Source organism: Scatophagus argus, chromosome 8 (genome assembly GCF_020382885.2).
Source record: "Scatophagus argus isolate fScaArg1 chromosome 8, fScaArg1.pri, whole genome shotgun sequence".
Taxonomy (NCBI): Eukaryota; Metazoa; Chordata; class Actinopteri; family Scatophagidae; genus Scatophagus; species Scatophagus argus.
The window spans coordinates 9,436,827-9,451,356 of record NC_058500.1 but is presented as its reverse complement, the minus strand read 5'-3'; the positions used below and the strand labels follow the sequence as shown (position 1 = coordinate 9,451,356).

Sequence of the window (14,530 nt, the reverse complement as noted above, 5' to 3'; positions counted from 1 at the left end):
GGGAGCCTGTGTATACATTAATTTATGGGTCTGTTTCGTTGTTTAAGGTGCAGCGGACATCACAATACCTGGAGCTTCTGTTCTCTTACCGTGTGAGTTTTAAAGAAACTTGTTGTTACAAGAAATCTCTTTCATGTTTGATAAGTAAACATCAAAAAAGAAATGTCAAACCATTGCTCCTTGCTTGAGAGGGAATCAAAGATGATTGCAGCCTTCAAGAAGATCAAGCTTCTACAGAAGTTACTTTAATGAAAGGCGAACCTGCTGTGTGCACTGGCATGCGGAAGCAGACAAAAGCAGAATATGTTTTCAATCAAAATTTGTTGGAAGAACGTTAAAATAATGGTGTGAAATTCAGTGCAGGGAATGTTAAAGCATGTTTGTTTGTGCATGGGAGGATCGGAAAGAAGAAGAGAGATGTTCCACGGTTGAGTAATTGTAGCTGTTGCCCTGGTGTCATCTCTCGTTGTTTCACTGCCATTTAGTGTGAGAGGTATTTGTTAAGCTTGAATGCTCCCAGACAAGCAGGGATGATATACGTTGTGTTTGCCAAAGCAAATGGGAGTCTATATACCCCTGGCTGAGTCCAACGCCAACAATGCTTTTGTGACTTTGACATCACTATTGAATTTTTAGTTTAAAAATGATGGTGATGTTACACTAAAAACACATGCAAGAAGCTCAGCCTTAACCAAACTAAATTAAAAATCATCCCAATAGAGATGCGTAACACCAGTGTGAATTCAAACCATAAAATGTAACCAAAATTAACATGTAATTTTCTCTCTCTCATACACTCGTACCTTTCACTCTTACAAAGATTCTACAAATAAACACTCGCTCAGCGCATCCAGTCATGATTTTATGCTGATCTCACTGTGTGTGTTGACGCAATCCCTTCTCACAGTAAATGACTGGGTCATATGGTGAACCTACAGTTTTTTAAAAACCACATCACTTGACTGATGGTTTACAGCCATCTGATCCACATGCCTCTTGTGGTGATTGCATTTTTGTCCTTTTTTTTCCTCTTTAACTTTTTCTTTTTTTTCCTCTAACTGTCCCTGCAAGACAGATCTGAAATCATACAGCACCTCCTACTGTTTGAGAATCAACTTCACTGGATCTGATGGACTATAGCAAGTTATTCAGTAAAACTCTTATATGGTTAGGTGCTTGATTCATAGTGTGCCATTATGTAGAAACTCCCCTAGAATTGCCTTTCATTGGTTGGCAGATTAACAATAATAGACCATATTATTCTTCTACTGCTTGCTTCAAAGTTGTTTCCTTGTCAAAATATTTAAGACTTACTGTTATGTGTCTTCCCTCAAGGCTGTCATCTGTTATGGCTTTAGTCCTGGGTTAGGGATGTGGTAATCATACCAGATAATTGTATTACTTTTGCCTCCACAAGTGACCCTGTGAGTGCTGAAATCCAGCAGCTGCATGAGTCATAATTTTAATCATACATTTGGGAAATATAGAGCTAATAAAAATAGAAAAACTGTGTGACTTTATGCTATGAATATCCGCTCATTTGCCCACCCCTGATATTATTTACTTTTACGTAGCCTCTTTGATTCCCAGCCAAGAGAAAATGTCACCCTCAGACAGACAAAGAAGCAACAAAATGTAACAGCTTCGAAACGGCAGCGAAAATGTCAAGCACTGATGATTGAATGTCTTTAATTTAGAAATATAAATACAAGTTCACATCCATCCACTTCTCATTTCTTTTGCCGTGAATGAGAAGCACCTGAGAAACAACTGAGATAATTTGTGAAATAGATGGAGATGTCATGTTCAAATTACCCAGACCTTCCCTCCCTCACAGAGGAGCAGTGGGAGCTTTCGAGGCGTCTTGCTTCAGTGTCTTTAAATTGATGAGCCGTTTGTCAAGTGAATATTTATCATCGACACATTTTGTGTTTTTGTGAAATAAACTGATCCATGTCATTCTGTTCCTTTCATGTTCGTTTTGCAAACGGAAAGAATGTGATACTTGGACTTTATGTTGTTATTGTGTAATTTACAATATTGCTATCTACACTGAATAAGAGGGTTTAGACATCGAGGATGAACAATAATACAAAACATAAATCACACAATATGCCTCCCTTAAAGTAAATGGTTATGATTGAACAGTTGCAATATCGAGATAGATACACTAGATGGCGCTATGTGAGAGAAAGTTACCAATCTCAAACACGCCACAATCTTCAAAAGAAAATACGAAGAGCTATGATTTGCGCCACCAACTTTGACCAAGCCGATGGACTTTGCCTTGTAGGCCTGTTTATAAAAAATGTGTCTCATGATTTCTGATCGTCTCTACGTGTTGTGTAGATCTCGTAAACACAAGGTGCGGGGTGTTTCACATGCGGTTATCTGGAGTTTAAATGGGTATGCATAGCAAATTAAGTGTGAACTAAAAGCAGCCGTGGTGTTTTCTAAACTATACAGACACCCCATTAGACACTGTCCAATACACTATAAGTGAGGCAAGGCCATGCCGCACATTTCTCAAAATCCGATTGATTCAGCAGATGAAATTTGCTCGGTTTTGCTATGATTTCCGCACCGCGCATTGGCTTAATGATCCTGAATGTGTGGACCTGCGGTGCGACGCACGGGGAGACGCGCGCTGCGCTCCCAGCAGAGGTCCTGCGGGGACAGGACGACACCACACCGGAGGTTTGAAGGCAGATGAGCCAAAGGTCCTTTTTACCCAGAGAGCACTCGGCTCTCTCCCATGGGCTGCCTCGGTTATTTGGGATCAGGTTGAGCGGGGTGGTCGCCGCCTGCATCTGTGTGTGTGTGTCTATATGAGAGAGAGAGAGAGAGAGAGAGAGAGAGAGAGAGAGAGAGAGAGGGTGTGTGTGTGTGTGTGTGTGTGTGTGTGTGTCCTCTCCTCAGCGCACAGGCGCCCTGCACTCCAGTCTGCTGACACACTGGGAGGACAGTCCGCACTACACGTCCGTGTCATTGGACTCTATGTGGATACAAAGCCCGGTGAACACAGATCCATGGGGATACTTTAGTGGGAACTGCAGCCTGCGACCATTTACATGAAAACAGGTAAGTGACTCTTCTTAAAAGCATTTTTGGACAGCATGTTCCCAATTCTCCAAGTTGAAACCGCTCTCGTCCAGTAGGTGACATTCTTGATCGCTATCCACTGTCCAATTCAGTGTCTTATTCCTCGAATTACACAATATCGAGACGTGTATTTATTTATTTTCTTCTTTATTTAGCCTGCACAATCTTCTTAACAAGCAATCACCGAAATAAAGCCAGAATCAAATACTTAGCGTCCTTCTAATTCTTGTTTTTGTCCTGACGCACTCATATGAGTGAACTACAATCATTAATGAAGCTATAAACTGATTGCAGCATATGGCAGAAAGTCGCCAGATGAGCGGGGGAGGGACACAGTAATACCGAGGAGACAATTGGTCTCTTGTGCGCGGACGTTTTACGATAATGAAAGTGGACCCCGTTGGCCAGGCCAGTCCTGAACACAAAGATCATTCTCAACAAGTCGGTACTGTGGGCGCCTGCCTGGTGCTGAGGCAGCGAGTGTGTGTGACAGCACCATTATTCACCAAGATGCCTAATTGCATTAGTCTTACACTGGATAGAAAAACTGTCCTGATAAGCTGACCTGAATGAAAGCCAAAACTCAGTGCAGATGTTGTTTAGTTAGACGTTTCTGCCTTCCAACTGAGAAATTTGTAGTCCGTTAATTGATTATTTCTGAGATAGTTATATTTTTTGGCCACGCTGTTTCCAGATATCTCCAGTGTTTTGTTTTTTAGACACGGCCTGTAAATAGGCCTACTACTCCTTTAAAAGATTAGCTTCATTTAGCACAGAGGGGACAGGCAGGCTTGTCAACATCGTAATTAAACAACAGGCTTTAATACAAGTCAGTCTTGACATTTCTCAAAGACTGTAGTATCTGGGATGAATTTTATCCTGTTTTCACTGTTATTACATGTGTTTTGGACCACATGCATCCACTTCAACACAACAGGCCCTTATGAAATGCAAGAGACCAATAATCTCCAGACTCTCCAGGACAATAGAATCAATAAAAACAGATCTCTCGCATCTGATATTGGAGCAGCCGATTGATTCAGGAAATCATGGTCTTGGCTCCCTGGAGATGCTCATGAATCTTGCATCTGCACCCCCAGTGTGTTTATGTTCACATAAAAAAAGTGGAGAGAAATGGGACACGATTGGAGAATTGCACTTCACTTATGGGGTGTAAAACTGGAAATTGTTTGGGGAAGAATTCATTTGGTTGGACTGCACTGTGTGAGTACTTTACCAGAAGAAGTAGGAAAACGTGATTCAGAGTTGTCCTCGCGAGTGCATAACTGAGATCAATAAGGAATAGAATTTTCTTCCATATGTGTGTAGCAGAGGGGGTGTCTACTTGAGTGCAAGTACACTATTTATTCCTGAAAGGGGAAAAGGGAACAACACACACATTGTGGCTGATGTGAGAGGCACACATATCTATTAGAGGGACTCCAGGGGGTACAAAGACAGACCATCATGTATTGCTGACTCTCTGTCCAAATGCAATTCCTTAATGCACTCTGAGAGGCAGAGATCTAATAAGAAGTGGAAGAGCATCTTCAATAATGAAACCCCACCTGCATCTCTGCTGCAGAGTGAGGGCTGGGGCCGAGAGGCTTCATAAATAACAGAAACCAGACCTGACACGTGCTGCTCCAACGTCTGGGAACTGCCAATAATCCCTCTCATCTGCTAAGATGCTGCTCTTGCAGGCTGAAGGGGGTGGAAACAAGGAGGCACAATGCTTAGTTTTAGTGTGCAGTCATCAAGTAAATGTAGCCCATCGCAGCAGCTTTAGTCTATTAAACAGTCCTGCAGAGAGAGATCATGGATATGTACAGTGCATAACTGTGTGCAGATTTTTAATTTATTTTCTTCATTTCTTAAGTCATGCCAAAATCCAGTGAGTCGCACATTGATTCTGTTCTTCGCCACGAAGGATGAAAACCTGTAATAACTTGCAATGCTTTTGGACTCCACATTTTATGAGGCAAATCAGTATCCTCATCTTCACTCAGGCATTCATTTAGCTGTTGTTGTCGCAGGAGTGTTGTTGTGATACAAATTAATTAACTCTCCAATAATTGAGATAAATCCCCTGTAGCAATTAACCTGCATTTTAGCAATTAACCTGTGCTTGTCACTATCTAATAACTACAGACTCTTGAGGTTCAACTCCCTCTTTTCTGGCTTTGTCGATTAAAATAGATTTTTGCTGCGGGTTCATTATCCTTATGTTTTACCATGTAGTCAGCGATGTCACACGAGAAAGCCATGGGACAAAAATCACATGCGCGCTAATTGATATTTGAACTGGTGGCTTCCATGCAAATACACTGTGTTGATCCCTTTGTTTTGGCCCTTCTTGTTCCGCTATGAAGAGAGCCTTTCTTCTGAGACAGAATGTGACCCTTGCTGCTGTTCTTAAGACTGGCCCTGTGGCTGACAGAACCACAGGCTGTCCCTGCTATGAAAAGACAGCACTGTTTTGAACTCCAAAGATTGACCCAGCAGGCCTCATGACTCTCCTGTTGTGTCTCATGAGCGTGATTTATTTAGCTCAGAAGTCACCCTCAAAGAGCGGCTTTCACGCTGTCTATACTGTACAGAACGTGACTCAAGAAATAAGGATACGTATATGCTAAGTACACCACTCAAGTGCTGTTATATCAAATGAAAGTGCTAGAAGACTGCCTGTGTGGCATTAATCCTCTCTGCTCTACAGTACACTAAATGGAGGTTTTCTTTCAATTGGCCATCTGCATCAGTGTGTGCGTGTCTGTATTTTTGTTGTGCGACCAAGAAGGAGAGAAGCTTTTTATCCCCCCCCCCCCCCAGCTGCCGAGTGCCTGAAATATTTAACAGGGACTGCACTATTTTTGGGTTTGTGCTCAGTTTGTTGAGGAGCTTATGTAATATGTAGTTTCAGCTCAACGAGCATGATGCAGTTGGGTACCAAATAACACACCAGCGGCTCAGACAACTTAAAGCTAGTGATGCTGTAAACAAGACGAGTTTGCAGCCATACTGTACGACACCATAGAGGATACTGTACAGAACATGGGAGCAAGGACTCCTGCACCATCTGTGCTTTGATTTAATTTAATTGCCATTTTTAAGAGAATATCTTGTACATCAAGGAAGCAGGACCAGGCCGCATCTTCTCATGTTTCTCTGAGATATTGATCAGCTCGTCTCTCTTCCCTCCAACTGCCCCCATCTCTCCCCCTCTCTTTCTCCATTTGTATCCCTTCTCTTTCTAACTGCTCTCCTCCCTTTCCTCTCTCCTCTGGGGTGTCAGATTCTCTGACTCATGCCCTGGCGTGGAGGATGGGAGGAAAGCAGGGATGAAAGAGAAGAGAGGAAAGTCATTTTGCAGATAGAGAGAGAGTGACCTTCATCCAGTAAGAGGGATGGGATAAAAGCTAGAGTTAATACCCTGCCAAAGTGTATTCTCCAGCATGCCAAAAAAAAAAAGAAAGAAAGAAAAAGCATTCAGAATGATATACGGTCCAAATAGAAGCTCTCTAATAATAAGAAGGATGCCATTGTAAGTCAAGGCAAAGCAAATGAACAGAAAATTCCAGCGCTGAATCCACAGGGATAAACACCCTGGAGAAGTCAAACTGTATAATCCAATGAAAACAGCACCGACATACAAAGCCAGTTAGAGATTCTCCTGAATGCGCTGAAAGAGGTTTATAATATGAAATGGACCAGTTTGCAACAGAGCTACAGCTGCAGTGATTAGTTAATTAATCAATCAGTCAGTCTATCAGCAGAAAATTAACCAGCAACTATTCTGATAATCGATTAAACACTTCAGTCACTTTTTAAACATAAAAAGCCAAACTTTTCATTGGTTTTAACTTCTTAAATGTGATGATTGGCTGCTTTTCAATCTGAAGAAGTCACCACGTCACTTAAGATATTTTTCAATATTTTTTCATATGTTACAGACAAAACAATTCATCAAGATGACTGATTAATTTGCAGACCTAAGTTGTGATAAAGAAAGTTAAATGACAAGCATACATTATGTGGGCTTAGGCCACATTGTCCCCATGCTAGCTAAAGCCAACAGGCTCAGACTGTGTCACTGTGTGTCTGGAACCAGCAGCCGCTTGGGAGATAACAATTGACAGCCCAGACACACAGACCTGTAAGGTTCATTATCTGTATGTTTGTGTTGTTTTATCCCTCCTGGCAATAATGAGAAGGAGGAAGAGACTCTGGTTTACCTAATGAGAAGCTGACGGGATCCTTTGTGAAAACAACTGCATCAACACTTGATCAATGTATGTTTCGTGCAGAGTGGCTATGTTCTTTCAAGGGTATGTACTTATTAATAACCACTGAGCCAGAACTAACTAAATACTGCTCTGGCCTGACAGTCACAGAAACTGATGGCTTTGGATAGATGGCAATAATGGAGTGACCATTACGCTGCTGTTCATTAGTTATTGGATTCACTTGTAATTATGCAGATTCTGCCGCTAGATTGACACGACTGTAAGTTGCTGTGACAAGAGAGAAGCTCTTGATTTACAATGCTTGGAGATATGACAGACCTTGGCACAATGGTGAGAAATAATGTCTCTTTTTGCACGGAAAAGAGACTTTTAGTTCTGATATAGGGAATGAGACAGTTATTGGCGTGTTTTGTCATGAATTAGAATCTCGTTTAACAACCACATTGTTAGTGCTATATATTTGTCATGTCATCCAGAAATCCCACACAAGTTTAGAAGATGCTTAGAAAAATGTACATCAGCAATTTCATCACAGCCCCTTGAATTACCAACTTTCAGTGGCACTTTTGAGCAGATGCGTTCATACAATCAGCAGGGAATCTTGTAGTTTTATTCAGTCTTTAAAGCGCCACAGATTGTGGATTAAAAACATACCGCCTTGGGGGTAATCTTATCAGTGTCTGCCCACATTTAGTCGCAGTGGCTGCAGTGAATGCGGCTGTTGGCCTCTGCCGCAGGGAAGCCGATCTGACTCCAGGAGCGGCAGGCAGCCCAGGGGTCTGATAACCCTCTCTGGAGCCTTGTGGTTGACAGGCGGCTCGCACTGCAGGCTGACACGGTTATGCTTTAGCACCAGATGAAGCTGGGGGCTGATAGGGGAGGACAGTCCCCTCTGTGCTGAGGACTGACCCCTCCCATTATATGTGACAGAGCTGAGACAGACACGCTGAGACATGAAACACTGCCCTTTAATTTCAAGCCTCTCCTGTTTCACAACTAAAGCCCTCTCCTCCTGTCTATTTTTGCTTTTTTCCCCCCCTCTCATCTTAGTGGAGAGATTGTGGAAGTGCAACCATGGTTAAAAAAAAACAACCAACCTTTTCATACTTAAATTAAATGCTTTTAAGCCTTAAAGTTGTGAGCTTTGCCTGTCAAAGTGTCATATAATAGATCTATAAGATGCATACTATATATATTGACCCAGAAGTCATCTTCTTACTAATGGCACCAGGCAAGGACCCTGTTGAACAGATTATTTTGGCAGAAGTTGGACCTGTTTTGGTTATTTTCCCATGAGAGATAGCTGTTTTTGTGTGTGTGTGTGTGTTTTTTTCCTGCTCTTCCTGTTTAATTAACATGGGCGGGGTTCACTTGGGGAAAAAGAGAGATGTCATATATTTCCTTCCACAAATCAGGATTCAGAAATAAAAGAAGAGCAGTGACAGTAGTGGGTGAGCAGTAGTGTTTGTGAGCACTGTCAGTGAGGAAGCAGATTACATGAGCTTTAGAGTATTAAACCTTTTTTTTTTAACTTGACCTTTGTTCAATGTCATTGAGAAACACTTGAGATTTGTGTTAGGTTTTCATTTGGGTTTACTGTACCTACAGCTGATGGGGCCTGAGATACAATTCTTGAAAGTCTGAAGGGAGGGTTTAAAGTATACCTCATTTATAAATCTGTGTTAAACTGCATATACAGTATTTGTTTGTGCTAATATTACATTGTGGCTCAGCTCATAAAGCAACTGAACTGATGAATCCCAGCCAGGCTTGTGGCTGTGATTTGTTTAAAACTAACTCAAACATGCAGCCTTTCTAAAAATATTTCATTCACTTGGCGCTCATTTAATAAACAAGCGTTTGCATAAAACCGTAATTCTGCTTAAATTTTCTTGAATATGCAAAGGTTTTGTCCGCATTAGGCCGAAACTTTCCACTATGCAGAGCTTCTTCACATTGTCTTTGGAACAGTAGGGTATTTAGTCAATTTTCAGAGCCAATCAAAGCTGCCTCTTGTTTTACATGTGTTTGTGAGTTCTTGTATGAATGCAAGCACATATGTTTGTTCCTTAACGATCTCATTTAACTCTAACTGGCTCATCATCGGTGAAGAGGAACGTACAGGAACCTGCCTACTCTTCTCTTTCCCCTCTCGTACTCTATATGATTTTTTTCCCCTGTTATAATCAACTCGGGAGATGACGCTCTCGTTGTGTCATCTCAAACGTGACAGCACTGAGTCTGTTCATGACTTCTCAGTAGATCAAAGCCCATCCATCCACTCTTGAGTTTCAGTGTTTGTCTGTGTGTGTTAGTTTGTGTGAATTGTTGGCTCCTTTCATCCCAGCAGCTGTATGTTGGTATGTGTGTGTTTTGTGTTTGTGCACATGGACCTGTTAACTTGGCTGCCTTTATGTGTGCGGTAGTTGTGAAAGCACATGTGTGAATGGTCTCTCACCCCTTGCCTTTACCGTGCACGTGTACACACGTTGACACCCTCTCACTTACCTCCCTATATGTGCCCACCCGAGGGACATCCTAATCTCTCTGCTCTGTGTGTTTATCAAGCAGACACTCAATACCCCCTCGACCCCCCTGTATATGTATGTGCAGTGGGGAACCCTGTTTCTATCTCTCACCATGGAGACCAAGCATGTCCTCAATCCGTCTTCATTTCCTCTTAGCGGGCCCAGAGCCGTCTGTTATTTGGTCGTGTGACGGACATGGTTGCCTCAGAACAGGTGTCCAGTCCTCTAGACGTGCGGGTTGTACGACATCCTTTTCATCTTGACAGTCTCTCTGGCATGGATGCTCCTAAAAACATCGCCAGAAGAAAAAGCTGTTGCAGGCAGCTGTCAAGAGATGTATGCTGGTTGCTTTTATCGGGGACGTCTTTGATGTGTGCGTTATGGAAGGAAGACCAAAATAAAAACATATCCTGATATCTTAAAGGATCACGTTAGTTTTTACATTTTTTTAGTAGTTTTAGTTTTATCAAAAGAAGTCATGATTATCAAAATTATCTAAAGATATTTCATTTTTTGTGATATGTGTGATAAATAGAAGCAGAAAATCTCAAAAATGTTTGAGAAGCTGTCTGCTTGGAAAATAGCTGAAATGATTAATGGTTTGTCAAAGCAGTTGCAGATTTTCTTTCCACTGATTAATTTCTTCATCTCTAATTCTTTGGTGTTAGAATACTGACATATGCTATCCTGCATTTTTATTATTGACATCAGATGATTAAAAAAACAAACATTGTGCTAATTTAGATGTAAACAAATGTGCAAGCGTGGATCAAAACAAGCCTTTGACCATGTTAGCAGCATGTAGCACCATGTAATAGTGTGTAATACAGAAAAGAACATCAAGTTGATAAAGGATGGATCTGAGATGTAATATTCACCTGCACTCATGATGTTACAATCAAAAGTTTCAACTAATTCATTCACATTAATTCACAAGACAGTTTAGAATGTATTAAATAATACACAAAGCAAAGCTAAGACGTTCACAGTACACTAGGTGGTCTTGGGCTTGCAGGACATTTCAATGGCCACTATAGCATCAGCAGTTTAATTGCTGTGATGTTTGAACAGGTTTAGCCAAGGTTATTTAGAAGAAATTAGTATTTTAAGCTAAATGCACATCAGCATGCTCACAATAACATATACAAAAGATTACCATCTTATTTTGGAATGTTAGAATCAGAATCAGAATCAGAATTCCTTTATTTATCCCCAAAGTGAAATCCTTTAATGAATGTTAGCATGTTAGCATGCCGACATGCTAATTAGCATTGAACACAAGATATAGCTAAAGCTGATGGGAATGTCATTAATTTCCCCCTATTTCTATACATTAAAAATTTGACTTAATGAATAAAAAGTCAGAGTTACAGTTAATCCTCCTTTAATAATTAAAAACTTGGTTGCTATTTTTTATTGGTCAACAGCAGAGTGAAGACTATTTTGACTATTTGTTATTGTGCCAGTCATTTCCCAAAGTGATGTTAAATTCGTTGTATATAAAGATGAATACAAGCAGTGACTTGCTGCAAGGAGCTCCTCTATGCTGGACTCAGTCAGGCAGAACAGGACCAAGGTTGCACTGTCAGTGACAGAGGGGCAGGACAGTAGATGGGCTCTCCGCTTCTCGCTCCTGGTTTGACTGTATTTTGGCAGCCTGGTGCTGCAGTCTTTGCTAATTCCCTGTTCTGAGTTACTAGTTCTAATTTGGAACAGAGGAGCTCTGTTCATCCTGGAACGCTGCTGCTTGGGATTCTGGAAATGAGGAGTTCAGAGGCTTTCAGCCTTCATACAGACACAGAGGAGATGCCTTGTTATCAACCCACAGAGCAGCACATAATGATCCCTCCAACCATTAGCTCCTAATGCAATGAAGTGCTAACATTTTAGCCATGCCCCACAGTAAACATAATGAAGTTAGCCCAAGGGTTGCACAAATGTACTCTGTGATAACATGTGTTTTAAGGCTGCATTGATCAAGCCTAAAATCATGATTACTTGGCCTTCGTCATCTGCAGCTGACAGTGAGCAAAATGTTCCATTTCTTGTTTATCTCCAGTCAGCCCCCCTGGAGGCTTTCTTTGATATTTATGGAAATTGTATGGAGATGAGCTTCCAACTGATGTAAGTCAATCCAATGAGATTCTGTTTATTAAAAGCACTGAGTTTTATTTGGTACAGTTTCATCAAGTAAAATGACAGTTAGCTCTCCTTACAACCACATTTTGATGGGCTGGCACGCCTGTGCTACGGCCATGGAGGGGATGTTAAATCCATACAAGCATACAATCTTAAGAAGGATGTGTGTGAGCATCTGAACGTGTCTTTGCAAGCATGCAGTGCATAAATAAATCAGTGAGACAGAGGTGGCCTTGTGCACTAAGCAAAAGCAATAAACCTGCCTACAACAAGTCTCTCAGGAATTGGATCTCATCTAAAATAACACCCATTTATTAAACATGATCTCTGCACATAGCTCACCAAATCTGCAGACAGCATGCAGATTTATAAAACACACACGCATATGTCAAGCAGTGTCAGTAGGGTTGGAGCAGTGGGCTGGTATACAGTGGCACTGTAGGCTGGCTGGAATGCACTTGGCAGACAAACGAGTGGCCTTGATGAGTGAAAAAGGAGAGGATTGTTTGTTACTGTGTTGTTACTGAGTATGAGTGGTTAATGTCATCCATGACGATGAGGGATTCCACTGTTTCTTTTCCTGGTGTTCAGACATCTGCGGTCAGTAGTTGATGTTTCAACACACTAGTGTGTGAATAAATAGCAGCATGTATCTTGCTGTACTTACGCCACCTACTGTGTCACTTCCCGAGAGCCTCCATGTCAGTTGGAGGCACGTAACCATGGAAACTTGTGCCTGCATTAAATTCATTTAAAAATTAAATAAAAATAAATTGTGCGTAATAAAGTGAAAACTTACTGATGTTACACCAGAGCTGTGCTGATTGCTGTCTGCTATCGTCTCTTAAGTTGTTGCTGTTGTTGTCAGTACTGCATCGCACTGTTTTTGCTGGCTCAGTGTCCAGTACACGTATAATGTAATATAGTATGCATTTCACATGCTTTTGGTTTTTTACTTAGATGTGCTAAAATGTCTCACATAGGCCTACTGTTTTAGCCTACTAAACGGCATATGAGTATGGAATTTCAGGTGCAGTTATTATGGGCATGTCAGCATGCTTACAATAGCATTTTTCTGTCAGTTCTATTTTGTTGATATCACAAATCACAACCCCTCGAGGGGTTTTACAATCTGTACACTGTACAACACACTCCGTCTTTACACCCTTCATTCAGACAAAGAAAAAAACTCCCCAGAAGTTCAAAGCCCTGCCACGTCAAGTACGGCCCCGCAAAGGCTGACGCAATGTTGTTTAAAAATAAGGATAACAAACAGCCTCACCTGGAAGACATTCATATTGTTCACATGACAACAACTGACCAATCACAGTGTAAAATGGATGGGTGACTGGCAGTTTTGACAGATTATAATGGCAGCTTTAGTCATATAATGCCAGCACATGTGGATGTAGCTTCTCCAGTGTGAGAATTTGCTATTTGATTTGCTGAAATCTGAATTTGTTTGGGTTTTGGACTGTTGTTTTCCATATATGTCAATATCAAGTATGAATTAATTGAGAAGATAATCAGCCAATTAATTGTCAAATAAAACATTTGTTACACTTGCAAGAAATTGTCACCTCCTCTGGGAAATGTTAGGAGTCAGTCATTGCCTCCAAGTTCTCTATGAATCACACAGCATCTACATTGTAGCTATATTTATGCACCATATATTTATCTGTCTACTTCCCATGTCCACGCTGACAGATGTAAGCAAATATAAATCAAGAGGAAGCTTGAATAATTTCAAATACTAATTATACACAGCATGCTGAGGCTGTGAGCAGCCAGGTGACTCACACATTAATCATCATAGCGTAAGTCACACAGCTGACATTCACGTAGCCGCTGCCCCATTGTCATTCTTGGATCAGTGCAGATGCTTCTCATTTTCTGTATGTGAATAAACTCTGCACTGTCTCTCAATAACAGCCGACTCACTGTGATGGAGTAGATAGAAAGTCAGGTCCCCAAAGAAACGCAGAACATTTCCAGTTTTATGAAAACTGTTTCGAATTGAATTTGATTAACTTAGCACGAGTCTCCTGCTACGCTCGTCTAAAATGAAGTTTCTTTTTTTTTTCTTTTTTTCTTTTTTTTTTTTTACATCCAATTTCAAGATTCACTCAGCTCACAGTGAGAGGAACTGTCTGTCAGTTAATGAAGATGGTGTGTTAGTCATCGATGGCCAAAGGACCCCAGAGCTCACAGTGCTGACACTGCTGGTGCTTCTGGTCAATATCCTGCACACACAGTGATCTTCATTATGACTTTGTTATGAATCGGCATCAATATTACATCAATTAAAACCAATGAAAATGATCCTCACAGGGATAGTTGATTTCAATGGGCTTTCAAAGGCCTTCGATGGTAGAAATCTTTTTGATTTTGACTTTGATTTGTCCTCAGTTCATCTAAATATGTTTGATCTCTGGGAATTATCATTCACTCAACAGTGCAATTAAGTACAAACACGTTGTTTCCTAGAAATAAATGGCCACTATTTAGGTGGCACGT

General features: G+C 41.1%; 1 protein-coding gene across 1 annotated transcript in view; it reads left to right on the top strand.

Moving 5' to 3' along the window:
* Positions 1-2,592: 2,592 nt before the first annotated feature.
* Positions 2,593-14,530, top strand: part of LOC124063538 (poly(rC)-binding protein 4-like) — a 33,207-nt gene continuing 21,269 nt past the window's right edge. The window contains exon 1 of the mRNA XM_046397292.1: positions 2,593-3,081. The gene's annotated coding sequence lies outside the window, so the exon portion shown is untranslated. The remainder of the gene's footprint in view (positions 3,082-14,530) is intronic.